At 46.8% G+C, this 17,537-nt stretch overlaps 1 pseudogene; it reads right to left on the reverse strand.

Annotated features, from left to right (window-relative positions):
• Positions 1–9,369: 9,369 nt before the first annotated feature.
• On the reverse strand, positions 9,370–9,488 carry LOC143937383 (5S ribosomal RNA; annotated as a pseudogene).
• Between the last annotated feature and the right edge of the window lie 8,049 nt (positions 9,489–17,537).

Genomic DNA, 17,537 nt, shown 5'->3' on the forward strand with positions numbered 1-17,537 from the left:
CTCACACACTTGCTTGCCAAATTAGCGACACTGGAGACACAACACAAACATGCTCCCACGCAACCCTTAGAGACAGAGCTGTTGACCCTCCGCACACAAATAACCGAGACTCTCCGCTATAGAGCAAAAGCGGCGGTACAATTTTCCAGACGTATCTGTTGTGAAAGCGGTGACAAATGCGGTAAGACGTTGGCCAAGTCGGTTAGAGCTATCAAATCGGCTTCATATATCCCACAGATAGTCAATTCGCAAGGCCAGAGAGTCACGACTCCAGCACAGATCTCCAACATCTTTAGGGACTTCTATATGGACCTATATAACCTGCCAGGCTCTACCCGTAGCCAATCCCAAATAGATGAGTACATTACAAACTCTCAACTCCCCTCACTTCCGCCGGAGACACGGGTTCTTCTGGAGGAGCCCATCACTCTGGCGGAACTGCAAATAGCAGTCTCCACGTTGAAGGCAGACAAGGCACCGGGGCCGGATGGTTTCACAGCCCAGTATTATAAGGCCCTTTTTCCAACACTGGGCCCACGATTGGTGACCCTTTTCAATGCAAACACCTCCTTCCAGAGGGACACTCTGAGAGCACATATTTCCCTGATCCCTAAGGAAGGAAAAGACCCTGGCCAATGTGGTAGTTATAGGCCGATATCCCTTTTAAACCTCGATCTGAAACTATTCTCCAAAATTTTAGCCACCAGATTAGCACAGCATATCCAGTCCCTTGTCCACTTAGATCAGGTGGGGTTTATACCCTCTAGAGAAGTGAGAGACAACACCATTAAGGTGTTGAACCTACTTCACATTGCAGAAACCCAAAAAATTCCCTGTGTGTTGGTTAGTACGGATGCTAAAAAAGCCTTCGACAGGGTTTACTGGCCTTATATGTTCTCTGTCCTCCTCCACATAGGTTTGGGGGACAAAATGTTGCGGTGGATCGCCAATATCTACTCTATTCCTTCTTCGCAAGTCAAGGCGAATGGGGTCCTCTCGAGTCCCTTTCCCATCGGGAACGGGACGAGACAGGGCTGCCCCCTGTCGCCCTTGCTCTTTGCCCTCTCCCTGGAACCGTTTCTTTGTACTATTCGGCGTAACCCTGATATTTCGGGAATCCGTTCTGGTGTCGGTCATTATAAAATATCAGCTTATGCGGATGATCTTTTATTCTCGCTGACTAACCCCAGAATCTCCCTACCGAACCTCCTCAGAGAGTTTCAGCTCTATGGTGCGATCTCCCACCTGAAAATAAACTTTACGAAGTCCGAAGCTATGGGCATAGCAGTACCGCCCCGGACCCTCTCTGACTTGCAGGCCAATTTTAGTTTTAAATGGACCGATAAGGCTTTGACGTATCTGGGCACGAAAATCCCGGCTTCTCTTGCACGGACATTTGACCTTAACTTTCCACCTTTACTGACTAAATCTCGATTGCTTCTAGAACAATGGCAGGGAGGACTTCACTCGTGGTTCGGGAGAAGTAACCTCCTGAAAATGTCTATCCTCCCCAAATTTATCTACCTCATTCAGGCCCTACCCATTCATGTACCCCCTCTTTTCTTTTGGCAAGTGCAATCCCTCTTCACCAAATTTGTCTGGGCGCGTAGGAAGCCTAGGCTGCGCCACTCACAGCTAACCCTCCCCAAAAATTGTGGGGGCATAGCACTTCCCGACATACGTAATTACTATGTGGCGTCTCATTTAGGTAGGATTATTGATTGGAGGCGTAATACGGCATCTAAACTCTGGGTGCAGATCGAACAGGCACAAACTCATATACCCTTGAAAGGGACACTGTGGTGTTATAAAGAGCTCCCATCGCCTTTGAAACTGCACCCCCTTATTGGTACAACACTGAAGCAGAGCTATGGTGCAGCCTCCAGGACCTCTCTCATCTCCAAAATCTCTCCCCTACTCCCCATCTTGGGTCACCCAAGTTTTGAGCCGGGTCTACACCATACTACATATGCATCTCTACTCAAATCTGGCCTTGACCACGCCGCCAAGTTTCTGGTGGAGGGGAGATGGCCCTCTTTACCGGAACTCACTGTGTCCTCAGGACTCTACCGTCTTCCGTTCTGGACAGCCTTACAATTGCACCATTTTCTACACTCCCTACCACGCCCCCGGGACTTCGCACCTTGCCTGACACCATTTGAGAACCTATGCTCCACGACTGACCCGTTGGCTCACGTACTTTCCCAGACTTATGCCTTGTTATCCTCACCTGTAGACCGGCCTAACCTACCCTGTGTAACGAAGTGGGAGCGGGACCTCGACCGTACATTCTCACCGCTACAAACGAAACGCATTGTCACTTTAGCCCTCAAATCCTCTCTTTGTACTAAAATTCAGGAAACCAATTTTAAGATCTTTACTCGTTGGTACCTGACACCGTCCAGATTAAGCAAATGCTACCCCTTGTCCTCGGATCGGTGCTGGCGCTGTGGGGAAGAAAGAGGCACACTCCTCCATGTGTTCTGGTCCTGCTCCAGGTTGCGACCGTTTTGGGAGGAGGTCCGTCGCATCTCTCAGAAGTTTGCGGCCTACCCCATCCCGGATGATGCCGCTTTCTTTTTACTTCATCTCTCAGAGGCTTCCTTTAAAACGTATAGGAAATCACTCATATGTCACCTCCTCAATGCCGCTAAGGCGTGCATCCCCCTTCTCTGGAAACGAAGCTCCCCCCGACTGTGGCTCAATGGCTGCAGAAAATAGAGGATATACGGAAAATGGAGGACCTAATTCTTACTGCACAACACAAACAAGAAATATATATAAAAAACTGGGACATCTGGTGTTTGTTCATATTCTCCACTGAAGGCCAATCGTTGCTGAAGCCCTGACTCTCCCCTGGCTCCCCTACTATGGAACTGTCGACCTGCACCACCGCCATGTCTGCCTCTCTGTCTATTGACTGTCCCTTCCCTTCTCTGTTTATCCCTGCCCTCTTTCCCCCTCCTTTCCCCCTTTCCTTTTTCCCCCTTTTTGTTTTCCTTTTTTTCTTTCTCTCTCTATCTCTACCCCCGTTCTTCCTTGATGCTTCCCCTTATACACCTCCGGCGACTCTGGGCTTCCTCCCCTCGCTTAGGAGGAGGAGGCACAGAAACTGTACTCCGCTTCTGTACCCTTTCAATGAGCTCTCATCCCCACGGTTTTTCTTCCTGCTTACTACAGGTGGAAGCAAGGACCCCTTATCTACCCATTTGTTTTACCATGTCTTCTTTCATTGCACTACTCGGGTTGTTACTCTCTCTTATACCGGAATGCTTTCTGTATTTATGGCTCTAATTGTTCTTTCTGTTTGTATTGTGGGGTATGCCCCTAACCGGAGATAAATACAATAAATTTTATTTTTGAAAAAAAACTAGCCGGTCCTCTGTATACACTAGCAAGTCTGTGTAACCAAGCCTCTCTCTCTGTATACCCTAGCCACCATCTCTGCATAAGCAGGACGTTCTTCTGTATAATCTAGCCTATCTGTATACACTAGTCTGTCTTTCGTACACATTAGCCTCTACGTATAAACTAGCCGGTCTACTGTATACACTAGACCATCTGTATACACTAGCAAGTCTGCATACTCCTGCCTCACTGTGTAACCCAGCCTCTCTCTCTGTATACCTTAGCCTCCATCTCTGCATACCCAGGACGTTCTTCTGTATAATCTAGCCTATCTGTATACACTAGCCTGTCTTTTGTACACATTAGCCTCTCTGTATAAACTAGCCGGTCTACTGTATACACTAGTCCATCTGTATACACTAGCAAGTCTGCATACACCTGCCTCTCTGTGTAACCCAGCCCCTCTCTCTGTATACCTAAGCCTCCATCTCTGCATACCCAGGACGTTCTTCTGTATAATATAGCCTAACTGTATACACTAGCCTGTCTTTTGTACAAATTAGCCTCTCTGTATAAACTAGTTGGTCTACTGTATACACTAGCAAGTATGTATACTCTAGCCTCTCTCTCTGTATACCCTAGCCTCCATCTCTGCATACCCAGGATGTTTTTCTGTATAATCTATCCTATCTGTATACACTAACCTGTCTTTTGTAAACATTAGCCTCTCTGTATAAACTAGCCGGTCTTCTGCATACACGAGCCTCTCTGTATATCCTTGGATGTCTTTTGTATACACTAGCTTCTCTTTATACATTAGCTCTCTGTATACCCAAGCCTCCCTGTATACACTAGTCCGTCTGTATACACTAGCAAGTCTGCATACACCAGCCTCTCTGTGTAACCCAGCCTCTCTCTCTGTATACCCTGGCCTCCATCTCTGCATACCCAAGATGTTCTTCTCTATAATCTAGCCTATTTGTATACACTAGCCTGTCTTTTGCACACATTAGCCTCTCTATATAAACTAGCCGGTCTTCTGTATACACTAGTCCGTCTGTATACACTAGCAAGTATGTATACTCTAGCCTCTTTCTCTGTATACCCTAGCCTCCATCTCTGCATACCCAGGACGTTCTTCTGTATAATCTAGCCTATCTGTATACACTAGTGTATACAGACGGACTAGTGTATACAGAGGACCGGCTAGTTTATACAGAGAGGCTAATGTGTACAAAAGACAGGCTAATGTATACAGATAGGCTAGATTATACCGAAGAACGTCCTGGTATGCAGAGCGCTCAGCACCATGGGATGGCCAACAGGAGTAATATAAGGGACACTCCTCACCCCCCCCCCCTACCAGATCTGACTTTCATCCCCTTGCCCTCTCTGCCCTGGTCATCTGGTGGCAGTTTTATGCATTCCCGTGCCCCCACCCATTCATAATCGTTACCGACCTTTCCTTCCGCTGCTCACAGGAACACGCTGGATGACTTGTCTAATTAACCAACTTGTACAAGACACCGCTATCCTCCTGTCTGACACCGGTCCCCCTTGGAGGCTTTACCCCTCACTGTGTGGGTGGTCCCTGCCTCCCCCTGGATGCTCCACATATACCCCGACGACATTGTCGGAGGGGCACCACTTGACAGGACACAGGGCTGTCATGCCGGTGGCATCTCCCATTGGAGGAAGGGATGATGGCCCCAACCCCTTGGCAGCTCCCCTGGGTTCTCCAGGATTCTCTGGTGGACCCTGGGGGCCGATATCTTTTTCTTAGGGGCCACATTGGAGAGCTCCTTTTTACATTTGCCACTATGTACGCTCCCAATGATCACCAAGACACGTTCCTCAGAACTACCCTGCACAGATTATGTGACTTTCGGGAGGGCCAGTTGATATTAGGTGGGGACTTTAATGTCCCCTTTCGCCATCGGTTGACACTTCTGCCTCTTGCTCCTCGCTCCTCATTTCCTCTAGAAAGCGGATTACTAAGTGTTTAGTGAATGACCAATTAGTTGATGTCTGGCGTCTGCAAAACTCCGGGGGAAGGGACTACTCTTTTTGCTCTTCCCCTCACAAATCATACTTGAGGATAGACTTATTGATTCCACATGACCAACTGTACTTGGTGAGCTCTTCCTCCATCGGCCATATTACTTGGTCCGACCACGCTCCTGTAGCCTTTACCTACACCCTCTCTAGGAACCCCTCACCTAGGTCTCTATTCTGGCACCTTAATGAGAGCCTCCTCCAGATACCGGAAGTTTTAGCAGCTGTGACTAGGGAATAATTTGGGAGGCTCACAAGTCAGTACTCCGCAGGGTACTTATCAGGCACGGGGCACGCATCAAACAAACACGGAAGGAACAGCTTGCTAATCTGTTTCGTGAACTTGCCTCTGTGGAAGCGAAACATAAACATGCCCCCTCACAGACCTTAGAGATTGAATTGGGGACACTCCGTACCCAGATTACTGACCTACTCCATTATAAAGCGAAAGCGGCACTCCAGTTTTGTCGTAAACTGACGTAGGAGTCAGGGGACAAATGCGGAAAAATCTTAGCCAGGTCGGTAAAGGAGTTGAAATCTGCCTCTTACATACCACAGTTGATAGATGAGAATGGCCAGAGGGCCTCTACCCCAACACAAATAGCCAAAGTCTTTGAAAAATTTTACTCTGATCTCTACAACCTGCCCGATTCAGGGTCCGGACAGGACAATAAAGACAGATATGTAACCGGTTCTGGACTACCAACCCTCTCATCGGAATCACGGGAGTACTTGGAGGACCCGATCACACTGGAAGAAGTCCAGATGGCCGTGGGTCCTCCGAAGGTGGGTAAGGCTTCGGGCCCTGACGGATATACTGTACAATACTATAAGACCTTCCTCCCTATTCTCGCCCGCGCTTGGTGAATTTATTTAATACTTTGAGCTTGAATGGGGATTTTCCTGAGGATACCCTTAGAGCCCACATCTTGTTGATACCTAAGGAGGGCAAAGACCCGGGCCTATGTGGGCGCTACTGACCCATTTCCCTCCTAAATTCGGTCCTAAAACTATTCTCTAAAATCCTCGCCATGCGATTGGCACAGCACTTGCAGTCCCTTATACACATTGACCAGTTAGGTTTTATTCCCACCAGGGAAGATAGGGACAACACTGCTTACCCTGGTCCATAAAACAAAGTCACCTGGGACCCCTTGTCTTTTCGTGAGCACTGATGCAGAGAAGGCCTTTGATCGGGTCAAATGGACATTCATGTTCTCGGTCCTTCGCCATATAGGTCTGAGTGAACGGATGCTGGCATGGATAAGTAAGATATACTCACGCTCCCTTCAGCTCAAGTCAAAGCGAATGGGGTGCTCTCATCTCCCCTTGACATCGGGAATGGGACCAGACAGGGTTGTCCCCTGACGCCCCTATTATTCGCACTGTCATTGGAACCCTTTCTCTCCACAATTCGACAAAACTCAGACATAACGGGACTCCAAATGGGTACTATTGAGTGCAAGATATCTGCCTACGCGGATGACATGCTGTTCTCGCTGACGAATCCCAGAGTTTCCTTGCCAAATCTCCTTCGGGAATTCCAGATATACGGGATACTTCTTGAAATCAGAGGCCATGGGGGTTGCAGTCCCCCCGCAAACGTTACTAGACTTGCAGTCCAATTTTCGATTTAAATGGACCCATACAGCCCTTAAGAACTTAGGTACTTACATTCCACCGGACATCACGCGTACGTTTATATTGAACTTCCCCCCACCCCTTGTCACAAAGATCCGCAGTTTGCTTCACGGGTGGCTTTCTGGCCTCCATTCCTGGTTCAGGAGATGCAATCTCATTAAAATGAACATACTCCCTAAATTTACCTATCTTTTCCAAGCTCTCCTGATCCAGATTCCAGTCCCGTTTTTTAAGCAAGCTCAATCCCTGCTCACTCAATTTAACTGGGCCCACAAAAATCCCAGACTTAAGAGGTCAAAGCTGACATTGTCTAAACAACAGGGAGGGTTGGTTCTCCCTGACTTGCGACGCTACTACCTGGCCTCCCATCTGGGGCGTGTATTGGACTGGAATCAAAACAAACTTTCTAAGCTCTGGGTGCAACTGGAACAATCTGACTCCCGAATTCCGCTAAGAAGCGCCATGTGGTGCTATAAGGATTTACCCACAGAATTGACGTCACATCCCACTATAGGGGCTTCGTTGAAAGTCAGTCACCTGATCGCTACCCAAAACACACTCACGTCTTTGACTTCCCCCCTATTCCCTATACGTGGCCATCCAAACTTTGAACCGGGGACCCACTTAGAAATTCCAACCTAGAAGATGCATCTAAATTCGTCATTGACGGAAAATGGCCTTCTTTCTCAACCCTAACAGATCCGACAGGGCTTTTCCAACTGCCTTTTTGGAGAGCGGCGCAATGACATAATTTTCTCCATTCCATTCCCAATCCTCAAACTTTCACCCGACCTCAGACGGAGTTTGAGACTCTATGCAGGAGCGAAGGCCCTTTTGCCCACATTCTCTCTCAAGCAGATCACCTACACTTAACCTGTCTGTCCAACTGGGAAAAAGACCTTATTTGCTCGTTTTCCCCAGCACAGAGACAACGCATTATCACTTTGGCTCTCAAAACCTCACTGTGCACGAAGATACAGGAGACAAATTTTAAACTTCTCACCAGGTGGTATTTGACACCATCAAAGCTGCATAAATGTTTCCCCTCTTCCTCGAACATATGCTGGAGGTGTGGAGAAGAAGAGGGCACGTTGCTCCACATTTTTTGGTCCTGCCCCAGCTTGGTGGACTTCTGGACAGAGATCCGATGCATAACACAAAAATTCACAGACTTCTCCATCCCAGAAAAGGCTGCATTCTTTCTCTTGCACCATTCACAGATTCCCATTAAGAAGTACAAAATATCAATTTTACGGCATGTGATAAATGCGGCGAAATCCTGCATCCCTCTCTATTGGAGAAAATGTTTCCCCCCTTTCATTACTCACTGGCTTAGCAAAATAGAGGACATTAAAAAAATGGAGGACTTGATCCTCACATCACAAGGTAAACAATAATTTTTTAAACAAACCTGGGACATCTGGAATACCTTTATATTCTCGCTGGAAGGATGTCGCCTGCTATCGCCTTAGTGCTCTGAGCTTTCCTTGACTGGCCCCTTGGGCAGTGGCTGCCCTTGTGTCTCATCCCCTCTTCTCCTTTCCTGATCTTTCACACCGTCTCTTTTCTGCCTTCTTCCCCTATCTCTCACCCCCTTCACCCCCTCTCTCTTTTGAAAAAAGTGGAAAATTGGGAATGACGGCCCCACACCCCCCTCTGGATGGATTATGCCGGAGGGACCTGGGGTTTGTGTGACCCTGGATCTTGGTACAGTACTTTATCCGTGCCTCGAATCATTATGATTGATGGAATGCAGATTCACAGTTGTGAATATACCTGTATCAAGTATTGTTCAGCTGCTTTTTGCTCTGTATTTCTCTGTTGTATTATGTACTCTGGGGACCGCCTTCCCCTGTTTGGAGAAAAAATTATATTTGAAAAAAAAAAAGAAGCCTATGACACCTGGTATTCCCAGGCAGTCTCCCATCCAGGCATTAACCAGGCCCGACCCTGCTTAGCCTCCAAGATCAGATGAGATGGAACAGATTCAGGGTGATGTGGCCGTAGCCAATATCTTCAGGCACTCTCAACTCTCTTGACAAACGCCAAGATGGTCACCTTGGGAACAAGCGGAAAAAAATAGGTCAACGCCAACAACATAAAAAGAAGCCTACGGCACCTGGAAATCCCAGGCGGTCTCCCATCCAGGTACTAAACTTGTCCCAAACCTGCTTAGCTTCTGGGATCAGATGAGATTGGGCTCTTTCAGGGTGATGTGGCCGTAGGAGATTTCTTCAGGCACTCTCAACCCTCTTGACTAACGCCAAGATGGTCACCTTGGGAAACAAACAAAAAAAACAAGTCAACGCCAACAACATAAGAAGAATTCTACAGCACCTAGTATTCCTAGGTGGTCTCCCATCCAGGTATTAACAAGGCCCGACCCTATTTAGCCTCTGAGATCAGACGAGATCTGGTGCTTTCAGGGTGATGTGGCCGTAGTAGATTTCTGCAGGCACTCTCAACCCTCTTGACTAATGCCAAGATGGTCACCTTGGGAAACAAACAAAAAAAACATGTCAACGCCAGCAACATAAAAAGAAGCTTACAGCACCTAGTATTCCCAGGTGTTCTCCAGTCCAGGTGCTAGCAAGGCCCGACCCTGTTTAGCATCTGAGATCAGAGGAGATCGGGCGCTTTCAGTGTTATGTGCCCATAGGCAATCTCTTTGGGCACTCTCAACCCTCTTGACAAGTGCCAAGATAGTCACCTTGAGATACAAGCGAAAAAAAACAGGTCAATGTCAACAACATAAAAAGAAGAATACGGCACCTGGTATTTCAACGCCATCTCCCATCCAGGTACTAACTAGGCCCAACCCTTCTTAGCCTCCGAGATGAGAAGAGATAGGGCTCTTTCAGGGTGAAGCTGCTGTAAGCGATCTCTTTGGGCACTCTAAACCCTCTTGACAAATGCCAAGATGGTCACCTTGGGAAACAAGCGAAGAAAAAAAACGAATCAACGCCAACAACATAAAAAGAAGCCTACAATAACTGGTATTCCCAGGTGGTCTCCCATCCAGGTACTAACCAGGCCTGATTCTTCTTAGCCTTTAAGATAAGACGAGATTGGGTGCTTTCAGAGTGATATGGCCATAGGCAATCTCTCCACGCACTCTCAACCCTCTTGACAAACACCAAGATGGTCACCTTGGGAAACAAGCGAAAAAAAAACAGGTCAATGCCAAAAGCATAAAAAGAAGCCTACGACAGCTGGTATTCCCAGGGGGTCTCCCATCCAGGCACTAACATGGCCCGACTCTTCTTAGCCTCCAACATCAAACGAGATCGGGTGCTTTCGGGGTGATGTGCCCATAGGCAATCTCTTCAGGCACTTTCAACCCTCTTAACAAATGCAAAGATGGTCCCCTTGGGAAACAAGGAAAAAAAAAAAGTCAATACCAACAAACTAGCCGGTCTTCTGCATACACGAGCCTCTCTGTATACCCTTGGTTGTCTTTTGTATACACTAGCTTCTCTTTATACATTAGCTCTCTGTATACCCAAGCCTCTCTTTATACACTAGTCCGTCTGTATACACTAGCAAGTCTGCATACACTAGCCTCTCTGTGTAACCCAGCCTCTCTCTCTGTATACCCTAGCCTCCATCTCTGCATACCCAGGACGTTCTTCTGTATAATCTAGCCTATTTGTATACACTAGCCTGTCCTTTGTAAACATTAGCCTCTCTGTATAAACTAGCCAGTCCTCTGTATACACTAGTCCATCTGTATACACTAGCAAGTATGCATACTCTAGCCTCTCTCTCTGTATACTCTAGCCTCCATCTCTGCATACCCAGGACGTTCTTCTGTATAATCTAGCCTATCTGTATACAATAGCCTGTCTTTTTTACATGTTAGCCTCTCTGTATAATCTAGCGGGTCTTCTGTATACACTAGTCCTTCTGTATACATTAGCAAGTCTGTGTAACCCAGTCTCTCTCTCTGTATACCCTAGCCTCCATCTCTGCATACCCAGGACGTTTTTCTGTATAATCTAGCCTATCTGTATACACTAGCCTGTCTTTTGTACACATTAACCTCTCTGTATAAACTAGCCGGTCTTCTGTATACAAGAGCCTCTCTGTATACCCTTGGTTGCCTTTTGTATACACTAGCTTCTCTTTATACATTAGCTCTCCGTATACCAAGCCTCTCTGTATACACTAGTCCGTCTGTATACACTAGCAAGTCTGCATACACTAGCCTCTCTGTGTATAACAGCCTCTCTCTTTGTATACTCTAGCCTCCATCTCTGCATACCCAGGATGTTCTTCTGTATAATCTAGCATATCTGTATACACTAGCCTGTCTTTTGTACACATTAGCCTCTCTGTATAAACTAGCCGGTCCTCTGTATACACAAGTCCATCTGTATACACTAGCAAGTCTGTGTAACCAAGCCTCTCTCTCTGTATACAGTAGCCTCCATCTCTGCATAACCCGGACGTTATTCTGTATAATCTAGCCTATCTGTATACACTAGACTGTCTTTTGTACACATTAGCCTTACTGTATAAACTAGCCGGTCTACTGTATACACTAGTCCATCTGTATACACTAGCAAGTCTGCATACTCCTGCCTCTCTGTGTAACCCAGCCTCTCTCTCTGTATACCCTAGCCTCCATCTCTTCTGCATACCCAGGACGTTCTTCTGTATAATCTAGCCTATCTGTATACACTAGCCTGTCTTTTGTACACATTAGCCTATCTGTATGAACTAGCCGGTCTTCTGTATACACTAGTCCGTCTGTATACACTAGCAAGTATGCATACTCTAGCCTCTCTCTCTGTATACCCTACCTCCATCTCTGCATACCCAGGACGTTCTTCTGTATAATCTAGCCTATCTGTATACACTAGCCTGTCTTTTGTAAACATTAGCCTCTCTGTATAAACTAGCCGGTCCTCTGTATACATGAGCCTCTCTGTATACCCTTGGATGTCTTTTGTATACACTAGCATCTCTTTATACATTAGCTCTATTATCTGTATACACTAGCCTGTCTTTTGTACATATTAGCCTATCTGTATGAACTAGCCGGTCTTCTGTATACACTAGTCCGTCTGTATAAACTAGCAAGTCTGCATACTCTAGCCTCTCTGTGTAACACAGTCTCTCTCTCTGTATACCCTAGCCTCCATCTCTGCATACCCAGGACCTTCCTCTGTATAATCTAGCCCATCTGTTTACACTAGCCTGTCTTTTGTACAAATTAGCCTCTCTGTATAAACTAGCCGGTCTACTGTATACGCTAGTCCATCTGTATACACTAGCAAGTATCCATACTCTAGCCTCTCTCTCTGTATACTATAGCCTCCATCTCTGCATACCCAGGATGTTCTTCTGTATAATCTAGCCTATCTGTATACAACAGCCTGTCTTTTTTACACATTAGCCTCTCTGTATAAACTAGCGGGTCTTCCGTATACACTAGTCTTTCTGTATACATTAGCAAGTCTGTGTAACCCAGCCTCTCTCTCTGTATACCCTAGCCTCCATCTCTGCATACCCAGGAAGTTTTTCTGTATAATCTAGCCTATCTGTATACACTAGCCTGTCTTTTGTACACATTAGCCTCTCTGTATAAACTAGCCGGTCTTCTGTATACATGAGCCTCTCTGTATACCCTTGGATGTCTTTTGTATACACTAGCATCTCTTTATACATTAGCTCTCTGTATACCAAGCCTCTCTGTATACACTAGTCTGTCTGTATACACCAGCAAGTCTGCATACACTAGCCTCTCTGTGTATCCCAGCCTCTCTCTTTGTATACTCTAGCCTCCATCTCTGCATACCCAGGACGTTCTTCTGTATAATCTAGCCTATCTTTATACACTAGCCTGTCTTTTGTACACATTAGCCTCTCTGTATAAACTAGCCAGTCTACTGTATACACTAGTCCATCTGTATACACTAGCAAGTCTGCATACTCCTGCCTCTCTGTGTAACCCAGCCTATCTCTCTGTATACCTTAGCCTCCATCTCTGCCTACCCAGGACGTTCTGCTGTATAATCTAGCCTATCTTTATACAATAGCCTGTTTTTTGTACACGTTAGCCTCTCTGTATAAACTAGCCGGTCTACTGTATACACTAGTCCATCTGTATACACTAGCAAGTATGCATACTCTAGCCTCTCTGTGTAACACAGTCTCTCTCTCTGTATACCCTAGCCTCCATCTCTGCATACCTAGGACGTTCTTCTGTATAATCTAGCCTATCTGTATACACTATCCTGTCTTTTGTACACATTAGCCTCTCTGTATAAACTAGCCGGTCTACTGTATACACTAGTCCATCTGTATACACTAGCAAGTATGCATACTCTAGCCTCTCTCTCTGTATACTCTAGCCTCCATCTCTGCATACCCAGGACGTTCTTCTGTATAATCTAGCCTATCTGTATACAATAGCCTGTCATTTTTACACGTTAGCCACTCTGTATAAACTAGCAGGTCTTCCGTATACACTAGTCCTTCTGTATACATTAGCAAGTCTGTGTAACCCAGCCTCTCTCTCTGTATACCCTATCCTCCATCTCTGCATACCCGGGAAGATTTTCTGTATAATCTAGCCTATCTGTATACACTAGCCTGTCTTTTGTACACATTAGCCTCTCTGTATAAACTAGCCGGCCTTCTGTATACACGAGCCTCTCTGTATACCCTTGGTTGTCTTTTGTATACACTAGCTTCTCTTTATACATTAGCTCTCTGTATACCAAGCCTCTCTGTAAACAATAGTCCGTATGTATACACTAGCAAGTATGCATACACTAACCTCTCTGTGTATCCCAGCCTCTATCTTTGTATACTCTAGCCTCCATCTCTGCATACCCAGAACGTTCTTCTGTATAATCTAGCCTATCTGTATACATTAGCCTGTCTTTTGTACACATTAGCCTCTCTGTATAAACTAGCCGGTCCTCTGTATACACAAGTCCATCTGTATACACTAGCAAGTCTGTGTAACCAAGCCTCTCTCTCTGTATACCCTAGCCTCCATCTCTGCATAACCCGCACGTTCTTCTGTATAATCTAGCCTATCTGTATACACTAGACTGTCTTTTGTACACATTAGCCTCTCTGTATAAACTAGCCGGTCTTCTGTATACACTAGTCCGTCTGTATACACTAGCAAGTCTGGATACTCTAGCCTCTCTGTGTAACACAGTCTCTCTCTCTGTATACCCTAGCCTCCATCTCTGCATAACCCGGACGTTCTTCTGTATAATCTAGCCTATCTGTATACAATAGCCTTTTTTTTGTACACGTTAGCCTCTCTGTATAAACTAGACGGTGTTCCGTATACACTAGTCCGTCTGTATACACTAGCAAGTCTGTGTAACCCAGCCTCTCTCTCTGTATACCTTAGCCTACATCTCTGCATACCCAGTAAATTTTTCTGTATAATCTAGCCTATCTGTATACACTAGCTTGTCTTTTGTACACATTAGCCTCTCTGTATAAACTAGCCGGTCTTCTGTATACACTAGTCCGTCTGTATACACTAGCAAGTATGCATACTCTAGCCTCTCTCTCTGTATACCCTAGCCTCCATCTCTGCATACCCAGGACGTTCTTCTGTATAATCTAGCCTATCTGTATACACTAGCCTGTCTTTTGTACACATTAGCCTCTCTATATAAACTTGCCGGTCTTCTGCATACAGGAGCCTCTCTGTATACCCTTGGTTGTCTTTTGTATACACTAGCTTCTCTTTATACATTAGCTCTCTGTATACCCAAGCCCCTCTGTATACACTAGTCCATCTGTATACACTGGCAAGTCTGCATACACCATCCTCTCTGTGTAACCCAGTCTCTCTCTCTTTATACCCTAGACTCCATCTCTGCATACCCAGGACGTTCTTCTGTATAATCTAGCCTATCTGTATACACTAGCCTGTCTTTTGTACACATTAGCCTCTCTGCATAAACTAGCCGATCTTCTGTATACACGAGCCTCTCTGTATACCCTTGGTTGTCTTTTGTATACACTAGCTTCTCTTTATACATTAGCTCTCTGTATACCCAAGCATCTCTGTATACACTAGTCCATCTGTATACACTAGCAAGTCTGCATACACCATCCTCTCTGTGTAACCCAGTCTCTCTCTCTTTATACCCTAGACTCCATCTCTGCATACCCCGGACGTTCTTCTGTATAATCTAGCCTATCTGTATACACTAGCCTGTCTTTTGTACACATTAGCCTCCCTGTATAAACTAGCCAGTCTTCTGTATACACTAGTCCATCTGTATACACTAGCAAGTCTATGTAACCCAGCCTCTCTCTCTGTATACCTTCACCTCCATCTCTGCATACCCAGGACGTTCTTCTGTATAATCTTGCCTATCTATATACACTAGCCTCTGTTTTGTACACATTAGCCTCTCTATATAAACTAGCCGGTCTTCTGCATACACGAGCATCTCTGTATACCCTTGGATGTCTTTTGTATACACTAGCTTCTCTTTATAGATTAGCTCTCTGTATACCCAAGCCTCTCTGTATACACTAGTCCGTCTGTATACACTAGCAAGTCTGCATACACCGGCCTCTCTGTGTAACGCAGCCTCTCTCTCTGTATACCCTAGCCTCCATCTCTGCATACCCAAGATGTTCTTCTCTATAATCTAGCCTATTTGTATACACTAGCCTGTCTTTTGCACACATTAGCCTCTCTATATAAACAAGCCGGTCTTCTGTATACACTACTCAGTCTGTATACACTAGCAAGTATGCATACTCTAGCCTCTCTCTCTGTATACCCTAGCCTCCATCTCTGCATACCCACGACGTTCTTCTGTATAATCTAGCCTATCTGTATACACTAGTGTATACAGATGGACTAGTGTGTACAGAGGACCGGCTAGACTATACAGAGAGGCTAATGTGTACAAAAGACAGGCTAATGTATACAGATAGGCTAGATTATACAGAAGAAAGTCCTGGGTATGCAGAGCGCTCAGCTTCAAGGGATGGCCAACGTGAGTAATATGAGGGACACTCCTCACCCGCCCACCTACCAGATCTGACTTTCATCCCCTTGCCCCCTCTGCCCCGGTCATCTGGTGGCAATTTTATGCACTCCCTGGCCCCCACCCATTCATAATCCTTACCGACCATGCCTTCCGCTGCTCACTGGAACACACTGGATGACTTGTCCAATTAACCAACTTGTACAAGACACCGCTACCCTCATGTCTGACACCGGTCCCCCTTGGATGCTTTATCCCTCACTGTTTGGGTGGTACCTGCATCCCCCTGGATGCTCCACATATACCCTGGCGACATTGTCGGAGGGGCACCAATTGACAGGACACGGGCTGTCATGCCGGTGGCATCTCCCATTGGAGGATGGGATGATGCCCCCAACCCCTTGGCAGCAGGTTCTTTCATGTACAGACCAGGGCGGCTCATCTTCCCTTCTGGAGTCTTGACCTTAGAGGGGGGAGTTGCACTTTGGGGGGGTCTGAGTGATACCTAATGCGCTGTACTGGAAGGGCTTGACATTCTCGCATATTTGTCCCCTCCCCCTGGTTGCGCCCCTCGTCCCCTCCCCCTCTGGTCCCCACCTACTCTTTGCCGACATTGCCTTCTGCAGCTTACGGGGACACCCTGGATGACTTATTTATTGAGCCTATTGATACAAGACACTGCTTCCCTCCAGTTTGACTCTGGACCCCCCTGGAGGATTTACCCCTTACTGTTTGGGCGGTCCCAGCCTCCCTCCGGATGCTCTACACAGCCCCCGATGGCGATGCAGGAGAGACACTAATTGGCGGGCCCCAGGACTGCTGCTCGGGTGAAGTCTCCCGTTGGATGGAGGGATGGTGGCCCCAGCCCCTTGCCTGCTGGATTTTCTATGCACCGACCAGGGCTGCTCCCTTTCATCTTGATGTGGTGACCATGGAGGGGAGGAGTTGAAATTTATGGGGTCCGGGTGGTTGCTGGTGGGAGTGCGCTAAAGGACTTGACATTTCCGCGTGTTTGTCCCCTCTCCCTTGCTGCCCCCCCTTCCCTCCCCCCTTTCCTCTCTTCCCTCCCCCCTTTCCCTCCCCCTTTCCCCCTCCCCCCCCATTTTCCCCCGGGGCGTGGACAGGGGAAAGCGGGTAAGGAGAGGACAATCTGCCAAAGGGAGAAATGCATTTGTTCGGGGACTGCATGTACTTTTGGGGTATGGGACGGGGGGTGGTGGATCCCATTCTGTGATGCCTTTTCTGATGTGACGGGCTCCCTCGTGCATGCCTACATTTAGGGCGAGCCGAGGAGACCCCTCAGTGCTGACAGTTATATGCTCTACCTCTGTTTTGTATATACTATTGTTTTTTGGTTCTATGATGTTACTGATTGTCTTTTATTTGCATACCGGTATCAGACGTGAAATTTACCACTGCCAGGACTGGGGGGACTAGGATCCGTGGGCTCCCTCTCCGACCTGTCTACCCACCAACCCAAGTAGGGCGGCGCTTTGAACCCAG

This window comes from Lithobates pipiens, unplaced genomic scaffold (genome assembly GCF_037356315.1).
Source record: "Lithobates pipiens isolate NorthernLeopardFrog02 unplaced genomic scaffold, aLitPip1_a1.2 Scaffold_28, whole genome shotgun sequence".
NCBI classification, from domain to species: Eukaryota; Metazoa; Chordata; class Amphibia; order Anura; family Ranidae; genus Lithobates; species Lithobates pipiens.